We start from the raw sequence: 13,987 nt of genomic DNA, 5'->3' as shown, positions 1-13,987 counted from the left end.
GCAGCAATAGCGATGTAAAGTGTAGCTGACATTAGCCACCGCTTGATGGTCATATCAGATCTACAGTAACTCGTATATTCATCAGATTGAGGCTTTTCTTTATTGTTCCTGAATTGAACTTTTCATTTGTAAGAGACAGAAAAGTGACCATTCCTTGTAGGATAATGGAAGAACTACAACATAAGCTAACAGTAGCACAAGTAGAGAACAGTCAAACGCTACTCTAAGTGTATTGAACAGTGGTGCGTTTAGTTTATTGTGAATTCAACTCTTATTTAAGAGGAAATGTCTTATTTCTAATTCAGTTACATCGTGTTGCTTCAAGTAACTGTATCAAATATTAGTCATTACTTAATGATAAGAGCACTTATCAGATGAGCAGCTCCAGCATAATGATAAAGTACCTGTTTAGTTGGCAAACAAGCTAAAAATGAGACGCCGTCTACTGGCTCGACTTCCATCGCGTTATCGCCATCTTCAGAGATCTGTTGGGGGTCAGGAGCGTGGTCTGTAGGAGCAGGTTTGTCATGGGGCTGGTTTTGTTTTTGCCCCTGATCCAGCTCTCGATGGATGCTCGCTCATAGGAATACCCATCTGTGGAGTAGACGCACAGTGTGACACCTTATACACACACTGAGAACATTGGACAGGTTTTTCAGCATTTGTTGTCTAACCTGCAGCAATGACTGGATCCTTCATCAACTCTCTGGTGATCGGACACAGGAACTCATCTGGGTCATCTGAACCACTCTGCTCTGCCTTCAAGGCCTCGATTTTCCTCAGAAGACGACCGCGGAGGCCCACGGACTCTGAGAAACCAACACGTTTAGTAAAACGGGTAAATTACATCACTCGCAGCGCTTACTGATGCAAAGTTTAAAGCTAAAATCGATTTAATGTGACTGTTAATCCACTAAGATGCATCAGTGCTTTTCCTGTTGAACAGAATGAGCGCCGGGCACTCGACAGACTGACTTTGTCCTCTCTCTGGCCTCTAAGATAAAACAAAGGCGGGAATAAATCTGGACCTCGGCTGAATCAATCTGTGCCCAGACACGGACAGCCAGACATGTTTACTGTGTGATGATTGCTTCACAACTCAGGCAAGGTGTCTCCCTCTGAGGAGTTTGTGTGGGTTGTAGTTTAAAAAGTTAACATTCATCATTATTCTACTCCAGAATAAAGATATTAATAAAGAGCCAAAAGAGGAAGAGAAAAACACTCTGCACACAGCTGCATGTCTCTGCCCACTCAAACCCTTTGAGTTTGTCATCGGCTGCAAATGTCCCCACCTGATACAATGGAGGGAGGACCTTTACAGCCACAGTGATTGGGGATGTGTCCATGCATATAGTGGCAGAGATATAGTGAATGTGAGCAGCTGCAGTAAAAAATGAACTCTGCCCAGCTTTATAAAATCCTGAAGAGATTGTGTCTGAAATATATTGTTTTTACACACAAATTACATTTTTTCAGACTTAACAATTATAACTGTTATATTGAGCCAAGAAATATTCTGAGAATCTGTCTAGTGACTGGAGAATCCCTCCTATCGCACGATTCCATCCATTTCCCCGTCTCTATTTCATTCTAGTTCTATGATACTTGTAATATTGCAAGGTGTAGTTTCAAACTGCAAGACGGGTGTGAGAAGTGTATGTATGTATGTGTATGTATTGAGGTTCGTCATTGGTTCACGTGTGCTGAGGATGCTCAATTTCCAAACCTAGAACCAGATGGTTTATGTCAAGAATGCCAGAACAATAGGGATGATTTTTGGAAGACGTGATAAAACTACAGTATGGCTTCAAGTTGCAACTGATGACAATGTGTGCTTTTAACCATTATGGAAGAGACTTCTGGATAGATTTAGTTTTGTTTAAGAACAATAGAGTATGTCTGGTAGTTTGAATTAAAAAAGTTGTTTGAACATTTGTGTGGTCAAAATCGAACCCCAGCATGTCAGGATGTAGAGAGGCACGATGTTCGGAAGAGATTCGATCCTTGACACCATCAGCCTCAAACAAAGCGAAGAGACTTTCACAATCAGATCAGATTGTTCTCTTACTGCAGCAAATGACACGTTCATAGAGCAGACAACAGAGATGGGAGGGAGGGAAGCATTCAGGTACACAGGACAAAGACTTCATGCGATGAACTCGGTGCCTTGAAAAGCCTAGTTTAAAGTAAAACAGGCAGATGCAGCAGCTTGCTGTCACAATCACAAATACTTTTGAATCCTACGGGAAAAGTGATGTTGCTCAATCAAAATGCCTTCTCCCGCTGACACACGTTGAACCTATTAAGTCCCTCAATTCATCCCATGAATTACTCTTGAATAGTAAAACGGCACTTAACAGCTGTATAAGGTTTAGGATTTTCATAAGTTCCCACATATTTCATGAGGACTGAAGCCATGAGTACTATACGGCCCACTTTACATTTAGAGTGATAATTTGATGAGACGCTACAATAAAACTGCAGAATGAGGCTGTCTCCACAGAGATACACTGAATTATATCCAAGAGGACGTTCACCCCCCCCCCCCCCCTTACTCAAAGATTCATGAATATTTCATTTAGTAAAGTGAGCTTGAATCAAATTTTCCGTGCGTCTATGTACGCACACCCATCTTACACAAACAGCATGCATGGAAAATGATAGTTGTTGGTTGCACAGCACGAAAAGGACAGGAAGTGTGTCAGTGTGCTGTTTCCTCTGTCCTTATTCTTTGGTAATGAGAGCTGTCCTCCATACTAAACACATGGAAAAGAGATGCTCAGTCCATAGGACACGCTTTGCCTAACTTAGCAGCATGCAAGGGAAGTCGGCTTTACTGTTGTTGTTTTTCTGTGTCTACTTGCTGTCCAATTAAAGCAAACACAACAACAGCCAGAAGGGCGTTTATACTGTGATTAAGGGTGGGATGCAGATAGTCACATGATTACAGTCGGCACAGAGTACCCGTAATCAGAGTAAAGGCGGCTTTTCTGGGCTTTATGGCATTCATGCGGTCAGTGTGTCAACTGTCTGCTAGGTTCTCCTCAAAACTGTGTGTGAAAATAACGTATTCAAGATTTGCTTCAATGAAGCTGTCAGTGCTGAAATACTTACGAGAAAGCACACACACACCGAGGAGACAAAATACAAGGTTAACAATCATCAAGATGTGTTATTTCAACAGAAAATCTTTATCTGCAGTGAGGATGTGTGCACTTTTATCATGTTCTTGTGCAGGCGTGCTTTCTACAGAGGACTGTGTGTGACCATGTAATGTGGAAAATAAGGTGAGAGATCAAAACAGTCATTTGTTTTTTGTTTTCATATTTCACTAATAGTTTATGATTTCTGCAGTCTGGATTCATAAGATGTGCATGTATAAACTAATTATTAGCAATAATATTTTTTTTGTAAAACACTTTGTATACTCTGTTTAAAGTGTTTAAACCAAATCATAGATTGGTTGATTGTGATATGGTTTATGAAATACTCAATAATGGTTGAATTAATGACGCAGGTGCAATAAATGGTTGAGTGCATAATGATGGCACAGGTGTGAAATCCACCTGAAATACTTCTAAAACTTACGGATTTACATATATTTCATTTGTTGATGTATAAAAACGGAGGTGTAAAAACCCTAACCCTGTAAGAAACCGGATAAAATAATAAGCGAAAACAATGACGCTCGTTGTTGGCATTAACATTGTTAGCTACTGTACTATGCTGCTCTAACATCGCTGTCCACAGCTGCAGATCGTACAGTGACTTTCCACACTGAGACCTTGGACGACCCTGGAGGGACTAATCTTATTTTCAGAGGGATTATCATTGTTTGTGGCGTAAAGGTCATCCCGTGGGGTACTGTCCACACAGCGTGATTTGTGATTGTATAAGCAGATAGAATCGTTGCAGCTCCACGTCCCTAAATCTGATCGTTTGGGGAAGAGTTGTGAGGGGGAAAAAATAAATCAGAGCATCAATAAAAAAAATTAAAAAGGAGAAGAAACGGCTTATATCATGCTATCCAATTGAAGCGTGTCAGGTTTTAGGATCAAACAGTAAATCCCCACAAACACACTGCGTCCCAGGGTCCCTGTGAGTGTGTGAGTGAGTGTGCATACTCTAGTCTACACTAATGTGCGTGATTGTGTTTCATACTCACCAACACCCAGCTCTGCTGCTGTTTCCTTGTTGAGCTGGCTGAGCTCTGCTCCATCGATGTTGTTGTCTTTAAAGATGCTGACGAGCTCCTGCAGTCCTTCCTCACAGAGCCAAGTCTGCACATCCTCCTCCGACCAATCAGCAACCAGCAGCCTGGAGTGACCCGGCAACTTCCTTCCTGCAAAACGCACAACAGGACGGGAGCAAGTGCCCTGTTATTATAACCCCCACCTCCCTATCTCCTGAAACGAAACGTAGCTGATGTAAACAAACAACTTCTCTCGCACTCCACAGAAAAAGGACACACTCCCTTTTGTGCTGATATGGAAGTGACAATTACTTTTCCTGCACACAGATCCCTGACCTCGCATACAAGCATGTGACCTCGTAAAGACAGTTAATCCCAGGGCTGTGTTACTTCAGATTGTGCCAGCATGCAGCTCATCAACCTTCACACGACGCTATGCGAGTGAGCGGCCACCATTTATCACACGAGTCCCAGACAAACTGGCCTGTTGTGTGTGCAGGCCCCGTTAATGACACCTCGCAGCAGCCTCGCGGCCCCCATCGGCCGTCATTGGGGAGGTGCTGCTCATTACCACGCTAACCAACATGTTAGGTCGACCCCCCCCCCCCCCCCTTCTGACCACTGCTGGCCAAGACAATTCATAGTCCATGCATGTTTTTGTCCAAAAAAAGATTGTGTTTTCGAGCAGGACATGCCTGCACCTGAGAACGAGTGAGGTTTTTGCAATTGGGAAAAAAGGGCTCTCCTCATTCAAAATGTGACACATCCCGTCTCCTTTATGTAGGATAAAGGTTAGGATTTACTTTTGGATACTACTGTAAAACTGCGAATACGCTGATGTTTAGCAGGCATCATGTTTATCATCTTATTTTAACAGGTAAGCATGCTAGCATTAGCACTAAAGACATAGTACCGTGCTGTTTTCCCTTTTTTTTGGCGAGAGTAAAACTTTTCAAACATCACTCATGCCCCACGCACTGTTACACTGAGTGGAAACGTCCACTTATTGGGTCTGCATGACAGAGAGCAGAGTAACGCCACCGCCTCTCTGCAGCCCTGGAGTGTGGAGTCTCCCAGTCTAGGAGGCTGAGTCATGGAATCACTGTGCCAAAAGCATGAAAACCTCACAGAGCCTGACTGCAGACTGGGACTGCTCAGACTGCAGTGTTTAATGACATGGACAGATGCACATATGAGGCTCTCTTCCTCATGTATCAGTCCATTTTCTGTCGCTTATCCTGGGCCGGGTCATGGTGGCAGCAGGTTAAGCCGGTATAGGTATTCCAGACATCCCCTCTCCCTAGAAAACGTTTTCCGGCTCCTGCTGGGGGATTCCGAGGCGTTCGCAAGCCAGATGAGCGACATAATCTCTAGAGCGTGTTCTTGGTCTACACCGGGGTTTCTTCAACATCCCCATTACTCACAGGATACGACTGGAGATGTGGAGCCTGGTCTATTTCCTTCTTATTGTCAACAAATCCAATGAAAAGACCAAAACCAAGAGTGACTATTTCTACTGACAAGTATTGTTTGTGCAGTTAAAGCTTGATCGTTTATTCCTCAGTGCCGTTGACCTCCATTAGTTTCCAAAAATGACATCACATTTGTACTGCAAAAAGAATTCATGATAACGATATTATTGTGATATCTATGGAAAAATAATAATAAAGAAAATGCTATCAATCAAATTCATTTTTGTTTATTGAGCGTTTTGTCTTTTTTTGGCATGCTAATTACACGCAAAATAACAGAGTATATGTCATAAAGGAGTCATAGTATAGTAAGTCATAAAACATCATTCGTATAATATGTCAATAAAATAATCATTAGACTTAGAGTATGTTGTAAAAAATAGTTATAGTACAGTAAGTCATACAAAAGTCAATAAAAAGTGACATTAAATCATATATAAAGTCATAGTACAGTAAGTAATAAAAAAAGTCAAGAAAAAGTATAGTATAACAGTAATAGTATCTTACTATTATGTCTAGTGATGTCATAAAACATCATTTAAAAAAGTCAAAGTACAGTAAGTCATAAAAAAGTAAGAATCAATATTACAGTGTGTCACACATAAAGTCATGGTATACTGCATGCAGTCCTCAGCTAACCCTGCCCATGAACGCAGGTGTTTCCAATCACTCTGGCTGATTAGACTTTTACTCAGGTTAAAGCTAGCTGGAGTCATATTAGCAATCACTTCACCAAACTATGTACACTGAGAATGATAACTGGGGAGGTTGTCCCGCCCTAGCAGCTGCATTAATACTTACAGGAGAGTGAAGGAGTCAATCAAGCCTGGTTTGTAAAGAAGACATGAAAACAGCTGTGTGGGTGGACTATTGACGTGCGGGATTAAAATCACATTTGGGTTGTTTGTAGTCACATCTTCCACTGCACGATCATTTTGTATTCCGTTTTGTTCTATTTTAGCTCATATTCATGTGCCTTTTCATGTTGTCTTATACAAAGCACTTGAATTGCCTTGTTTATTCAAAGGTGCTCAACCAGCATAAATAATCTACAGCTCGCGGCTCTGTGAAGCTACACTTTGGCTCAGCAGGGCTTCGAGTTACGAGCTCACATCAGCACGCTATGCTCACAGCGGCAATGCTAACATGCTAATGTTTAGCAGACATTATGCTTTACCGCCATCTTAGTTCAGCACTTTAACATTTGCTTATAAGGACGACACATAGAGTACAGCTGTGGCTGATGGGAACGTCATTTGTTTTGCAAGTAGTCAGACAGTCAACATATTGTTCTTCTAAATCCTGAGGGGAAATAAAATGGCTGCACCAATGAGAGTCACAGTGCTAGCTAACACCTACTGTGCCCGTATGTTTTCAGAAATGACTGAGTCTCTTTTGAAAATGAAACGCTACATATTTATGATGCATTTGTAACAATTCAGCAGGAACGAATGGGCTTGGGAAGGTGTTGAGAGACGGACCAACACATTGTTGTTTTCGTCTTTTAATGGGATTTCCATGGCATTCGAAAGACATTGAATAATGCCAGCCTTATCCTTGAAAGCCAGGCAGTTGCTATTTCATTTTTTTTTTGGATCCCCATTAGCTTCCCCAAAGCACCTTCGGGTTTCTATGGGTTCACACAACCTGACATACAGTAGCCATAGAAACATGATAAACAGTGGGGGGGTTTTTGAGCTCAGAGTGCTGTGAACAGCTGAAGTTTTTCTCGGGGAAAAACAGCGTGATGCATGCATTTACCTCGGCACCCGGTCTGCCTCGATTCAGTTGCTGCAGGAAAACAGAAAAGAGAATAACTTGAATATAAAAAGAAAGAAAGAAGATTAAAGGAAAGGGGAGATTGAGAGAGAGAGAAAGAGGCATAAAAAAGGCAGATCTTCATTGAGGTGGAATTTGCTTTGTCAACATCAACCTGACTAATGGCAGATGGGAAGCTGCCCTGATAAAAACTTCAAGGCCTCCAGATGTCTAACGATTGCACCTTTTCAGTTAGTATTCCAAATGTTTTCTTTCATGTTTGTTCTGAACTTTCTTCTTCTTTCTTTTTTTTTTTTTAAAGAGGATTCAGAACAGCTCTCTGAGGCTAAGTGGTACTTTGCCCTGCTGCACCAATAAACATCAATGACAATTCCTCCTCCAGACACTGCAGCGACAGCAATACACATGTAATAGGAGCTTCTTCTGCTGGATATCTCCCAAAACACTCTTTAGGGCGGCTTTAGCGCTGCAAATGGCTCCTGGGCTTTGAACCACTGCTAACAGTCTGTTAAAAAAAAAAGGAGTGATTGTGCTTTTGAAGGCGCCAACCCAAACAATTCCCTGTTCAGTATTTACCAGTTCCGCTGACTTCATCTCCTATTCGCCACACGTTTACGGTTCGGTCCATGGAGCCGGTTGCAATCCACGGCATGGTGGGAGACAGAGCAACAGCAGTCACGTACCTGCAGGGAGGAGGAAGAGGAGCAGAAATGTGAAGGGTGTGTACGACAGACTAAAACCTACACGGGAAGAGATCAGCTTTAAAAGTCAGCTTCCATCTATACCCTTAATAAAATATGAATTATAAATCCAGTCTTAGATGGTACTGTATCTTAAATCCTTTCAAGCACTTCAAAGGGCTCTGCTGGTGTCCAGCTGCGGTGCCACCTCAATGACCGTCTGGAACGCTGGACAATATTCTATTGCATCACTGCACCCAGCGCTTCTGGGGAAAAAACTAATCAGGCAAAAAAATCACACATTTTGATCTGAAACTCTTTTGCCGTTTGTCTGATAGCTGCATAGATTATAGCCGCGGGAGGTCTGATCATCTACCTGTCATGCTGTTTCAGAGAGTGGAGCAGAGTTCCCAGGTTCTGTAAACAAAGAGCAAACAAACAGGGACAGAACAAGGACGTCCGTGTGTTTACAGTGGTTGGGATCAATTATTTAGAAAGTTAGTTAACTGAAGCAGCAAAGGCAAAAACAAAACAAAAAAAGCTATGTTTTGTAAGTGTTTTTTGGCCTTTACTTACCGCATCATATATTGCAACACTTTTATCCACCGAACTGTTGAATAATCAGAGTAAAGTTATTTGCAAGAATCCAATCCATTTGCAGTCCAGACTAAATTCAAACAAAAACACACACGTGATTCAAATGTGTAAGAGCTACAAACAGAGAACACATGAACCTCGAGCGTGTTTGAACTAAAACGAGAAGCAGCAGAGAGATGTAAACTGAAGTTTAAACACAACAAAATACACTCCTCCTGTGGTCTGCTGGAGAAACAGCTGGATCAGTGCTCAGCAGTGGCATCTGCCATTTACAGCACAGAAAGAAAAGGAGCATTTCAAACATGGAAGTGGGATTCATTTCAACTTAATTCGTCCCAAATGAGCAAAAATGATTTCAAAGCAAATGACAAATAATAAGTCAAAATTCAGTTGGCAACACAGGAGGTGTTTATCAGAGCTGCTCACACACGTGTGAAGATGAGTCATTCACGTGTGTGTGTGTGTGTGTGTGTGTGTGTGTGTGTGTGTGTGTGTGTGTGTGGTGATGTGTTGTGTGTTACCCCGAAACGAGCAGCTCTCCATCAGAAGAGAAGGCACAAGACAGAACTGGAGCCGACTGGCTGGTGAGAGTGTGCAGCAACTTCATGACACATGCTGAGGGGGCAAACAACACACACATGTTTACTTAGGTCATGTTTGGGGACCTTACATTGACTTGCATTCATTTCCTGGAGACTTTCCCTAACCCCTACTTGCCTCACCTTAACCACTGACCCCAAAATCTGCCTTTTCCCCCCAATTAGGGATGTGGCTTTTGTCCCCAAACCGTCCTTTGTTAACTGTTTTTTAGTTTGAAATGCGTCTCCAAAGGCAATCAAAGTTGGGAACACAAAACACACACACACACACACACACACAGTTAAAGTTCAAACTAGCTTTGTGTTTGTATGCGTTTAGCATACAAACCTCCTGCAATTTGTCCTTAAATTGAGCAATAAATACAAAAAGTAATTATCTCTCAGTCCCTTTCTCATGCTGCCACACACATGCGCACACACTCCACAATAAAACTTGTTGTCAATAACTGTCTTGCTGGTTTGAAGCTGTGCCACCTGCTGACAGCTGCTTGGAAACAGAAGATTTTATTTTTGGCAATAAACCTGAAACACGCACATCTTAAGATACAAAGACACTTCGTAATAATGCATCGCGCAATAATCCGATGTGCCGAATTCCAACTAGTCTGAAGCAGCATTTAAATTGTCAGCCTGTAAATACACATGTATTAAATTAAACCTTCCCTCTTTTCCATTAGAGTACAAATGCTGATTTCAGGCTCTGTGGGAGCTTAATTTGTTACTTGCATGCATATTCATGATGTGACGTGAAGCTCCCGTACCACTCAGTAAGGAAAAAAAAAACTAAAACGTATTATCAAACCTGACAAAATCCAACTGCACACTTGAGAAAATGAATTAAATGACACGTGTGATTGAGAGGCGTGCTGCTGGGCGAAAGGAAAAGGCTGCAAAACTGACAACACGACAAATTTGCTCGTGTAAGGCCATTAATGTTTGATATGGAAGCATGAAAATATGGGGCTGCAAACAAAAATGAAGCCCGGGCAAGAAAAACGCTCCATATAGAAGGAAATGTGCCCCTTGCTTCCCTGCATGATCTACACGCGGGTCTTTTTTCTGTTAAAACAGTGGAAGAGGGGTTAAGGCAAAGCAATCCTCTTCAAGATAAATGCACATTTCAGGAAGCTCCTGTTGAAAGCTTCCTCCAGAGAATGTAGAAAAACGAGGACAGACATTGTTCTGTGTCTTTCTGCGAGCTGCGCACAGTCGAACAATCCCCACTGGACCGCAGTGGGTCATCATGTGGGACATCCTCCATAGAAACGGGCGTTACCACGGCAACACTACTTAGGAACTAACAACATGGCATGTTCACACACACACACACTCTCTCTCTCACTCACACACTCTCTCTCTCTCTCTCTCACATACACACACACACACACACACACTAAAGAAAAATACAGTCTGCCGGCTGGTTACATGGACATGCACGGGATGTTGGTGTCCTGCTGTAGGATGTACAAGACGTGAACGCCACAGTGGATTTACTGCGTGCACCTGATTCCCCTGCAGCTGCTGTATTTCAGCAGAATGTCTTAAAGTGATCCATTATTAATGAGTCGGTCAGCAGCTGATTTATTCCACACACTAATAAAAATTCCTCTATTCTGCAGAGCGGTTTCAAGGTGAAAGCAGTCAGCAGGTTCTATCCCGTCTCCGTCTCTCTCTCATGCAAGATGGAGTGAGAGAGCTCTCGGAGAGGGGTCGGGCCTACCTGCCCCTTCACGCTGGGAAACAATCCGTATTTTCAGCTGGCTGTCCTGTCCGCAGGAGGCCAGTCGAAACTCCACACAGCAGCCATCTGCAGAACAACAAACACAAAGAGAAATAACAGCCACATCCCCTCTTTTCTGAATGTTCACGCTTGACTGACTTTAACAACAAAAGAAGACAAATGTCATCTGACGGCCGGTTGGTGAAGTGTTACAGCAGGCAGCATCTTCTACACTCCATGTGGCATAAATGGAGTGTTTTGGATTTAAGGGCGATTTCCATCACAAAAATGTGCTTTTTATTCACCAAAAGTGGCAAATGTACATGTCATTCTTGATTCAGGGATACAATGCAACAGCTTGCTTTTTTTCTGATACAAACTAAATGATTAGTTCACCTAAAATCACAAATACTGCGAGTAACAGTTGAATAAGAATAAGCACTCTCTACGGAAGTAATAGTGCAGATGAAAACTGTCCACAGTGAGGTCTGTGAGTAACCAAAATAGTGTTCTGTTCATATAATCTACACATCTACACACTATTTGTATGAATAGTCAGTTTTCTTCAAATTGCTTGTTTTGTCTCATCAAAAGTCCAAAACCCAAAGATATTCTGTTTACACTGGTTAACAAAAAGCATCAATGAACATGAAACACATGTTTGGCCTTTTACTTGATAAATTAGTAAAATAATAAACCTTTTAAAAGCATCAACAAACAAGCTACCTCCCTGCATGTCTAGACACCACGATTAATAAGTCAATATAAATATGTTCCTTGTTGATTTGGGTGAACTGACCCTTTAAAGCACTAAGAACTCACCAACTTTAAACGGCGGTGCAAAGCTGCAGCAGGTGACTCCCAGGTCATGGGCGTCCTTCTCAGCATGCAGGAGGTTGATGTCCGTATCCCACAGTTTGAGGTCTCCGCGGGTGCAGCCCGTCACAAACATCTGGCCACAGGGAGAGAAGCAGCAGGCCACAACACTGGCCTCGCTCACGGCACTGCACCTGTATTAGGCCATGTTAGATACGCACATTGGGTTCGACTTGTTATACTTTAAAGGGTGTTAATGAAACAAGGAGCAGGACTTCATTGATCCCGGCTTAAACTTTAGCTTACAATTTGGATAAAGCTATGGAGAGCTGGACTGAGTTTAACCAGATATATAACACCTGAGAGAGCCTTGAGGGTGCTTGTAAAAAGCTGTAATTCTTTAAAATAAAGGCAGTTTTATTGACATCTCAATCGGTTAATCTTGACAATAAGTTGTCCAGCTGGTTGAGTTCTTTATTAGTTCAGTTAATTACAAACTAGGCCTGATGTAGGACGAACCAAACCAGGTTTGAGGAAGTCAAATGGAGTTACAGATGTTTTGCGGCCAAAGAAAACGTTATTTCTTCAACCAGCTTTGCATTGTAAAGCATACAGTCGGTGTTGTTATCAACAGCGTTCCAAAGGAAAACAATATGTTCTGCCAAATATGTTTTCATAATTTATTTTTGTGTTTTATCTGCGCTTCTGTCACTGGTTTGAAGTGGGCGTGGCTCTGATGAAATAATCACCTGAAACATATTTCAGTGCACCAGTCAGAATATTTCAATGTATCAGGATGGTATGCAAAGACTATATGACGACAAAGGCAGTAAAATGAAACCAAGTTAGCCTAGTTGTGTCAAATTCCCAACTTCAAGAAAGAACCTTTAATCTCAGGTTGTGCGGTCGTTTAAAACAAGCTATTTCACCTGTTTCTGTCGGTTTGTGCACTAAAAGATGAATCTAAGGCTGGAAACTGGCCCTTGATTGCTCTAAGACGGACTACGGTCGGTTTGATTTGCAGCTTGAACTGTTGCATGATTGACACTGGGGGTCACACTGTACCTGCGTAACGTCTTGGAGGGGAAGTCCCAGAGGGCTACGGTGCCATCGCAGGCCCCTGCCAGCAGCAGGGAGGAGTCCGGCGCTATTGCGCACGCTCGGAGCGGACTACGGGCCGGGTGCGGCAGCACCGCGGCCACCTCACCCGTGTTCGCGGCCCACACGATGGTGGATCCGTCCGTGGAGCAGCTGAGCAGGTAGCGGCCGCATGAGCTGAAGCAGCAGCAGTGAACCCCGTAACCGTGGCCCGACAGAGGGGAGAACGGAAGCTCCGAGAAGTCGCCGTTTTGTAAACACGGAGGGTTTTATCGCCGGAACAGGTGGCGAGGAGAGACGGCGAGAAAGCGCAGCAGCTGACCTCGTCAGCGTGGTGCCGAAGAGCGCAAAGTATTGACACCATCTTGGGGACAGATGTGTGGCTCTGCAGAGGGAGACGTTCACTCACAAGGTGGCGCACAATGCCCAATGATCTGCCTGTGGATGGAGAGAGGAGAGTTGTTGGTGACAGCGGTCTGTCCGGCGAACTTCTTTTTGTTAAAATGCATCAAAGATACAAACCTCAGCACAAACTGTTGCTCACGTGTCGACGGCTTCTCTCATTGAATACTTCCTCTTCCAGCTGTACAGTCAGTTCATCTCGCACAGCTGTTATCAGTCATGTGACGCTTACTGAGTTGCACAATGTTCGTAGTCCATTCTTTTCGGTGTTATGTTTATATTATTGTTTGATAATTATTGACGAATTCTGCAGCATTTGATGTTGTAGCTGGTCGAGCTGGAGCTACTTTGTCCTACTTTATTGTGCTGGGTAGCTTTATCTATAACATTGCTGCATATTTAACGTGTTGTGTTTTGCGTGAAAGTACCAGTTACTACAGTATACCTGTGAAATAAATGAAGTGGAGTAAAGTATATTCTCCCCTGAATTGGGACATATAAAAATATGTCAATAATAAAGTACACGTATGCCAACGTTTTACATCAGTGCATTTCTGAGAACATTTACTTTGTGACATTCCACTATTGACAAATAAAACAATGCATTAACTCCATTTCAACCAACTACAAAT

At 42.7% G+C, this 13,987-nt stretch overlaps 1 pseudogene across 1 annotated transcript; it reads right to left on the bottom strand.

Annotated features, from left to right (window-relative positions):
• Window positions 1-442: 442 nt before the first annotated feature.
• Window positions 443-13,317, bottom strand: LOC306783810 (WD repeat, SAM and U-box domain-containing protein 1-like; annotated as a pseudogene). The gene is made up of 11 exons (XR_013773164.1): window positions 12,921-13,317; window positions 11,862-12,049; window positions 11,040-11,126; window positions 9,242-9,335; window positions 8,700-8,733; window positions 8,500-8,540; window positions 8,020-8,126; window positions 7,426-7,455; window positions 4,166-4,342; window positions 675-809; window positions 443-594 (listed from the first exon to the last, which is right to left on the bottom strand). The product of XR_013773164.1 is annotated as a WD repeat, SAM and U-box domain-containing protein 1-like (transcript).
• Window positions 13,318-13,987: the final 670 nt, after the last annotated feature.

Source organism: Melanostigma gelatinosum (assembly GCF_949748355.1).
Source record: "Melanostigma gelatinosum genome assembly, chromosome: 10".
In the NCBI taxonomy this organism is placed as follows: domain Eukaryota; kingdom Metazoa; phylum Chordata; class Actinopteri; order Perciformes; family Zoarcidae; genus Melanostigma; species Melanostigma gelatinosum.
The sequence above is the reverse complement of the archived record's forward strand: the minus strand, read 5'-3'. Positions and strand labels throughout refer to the sequence as shown.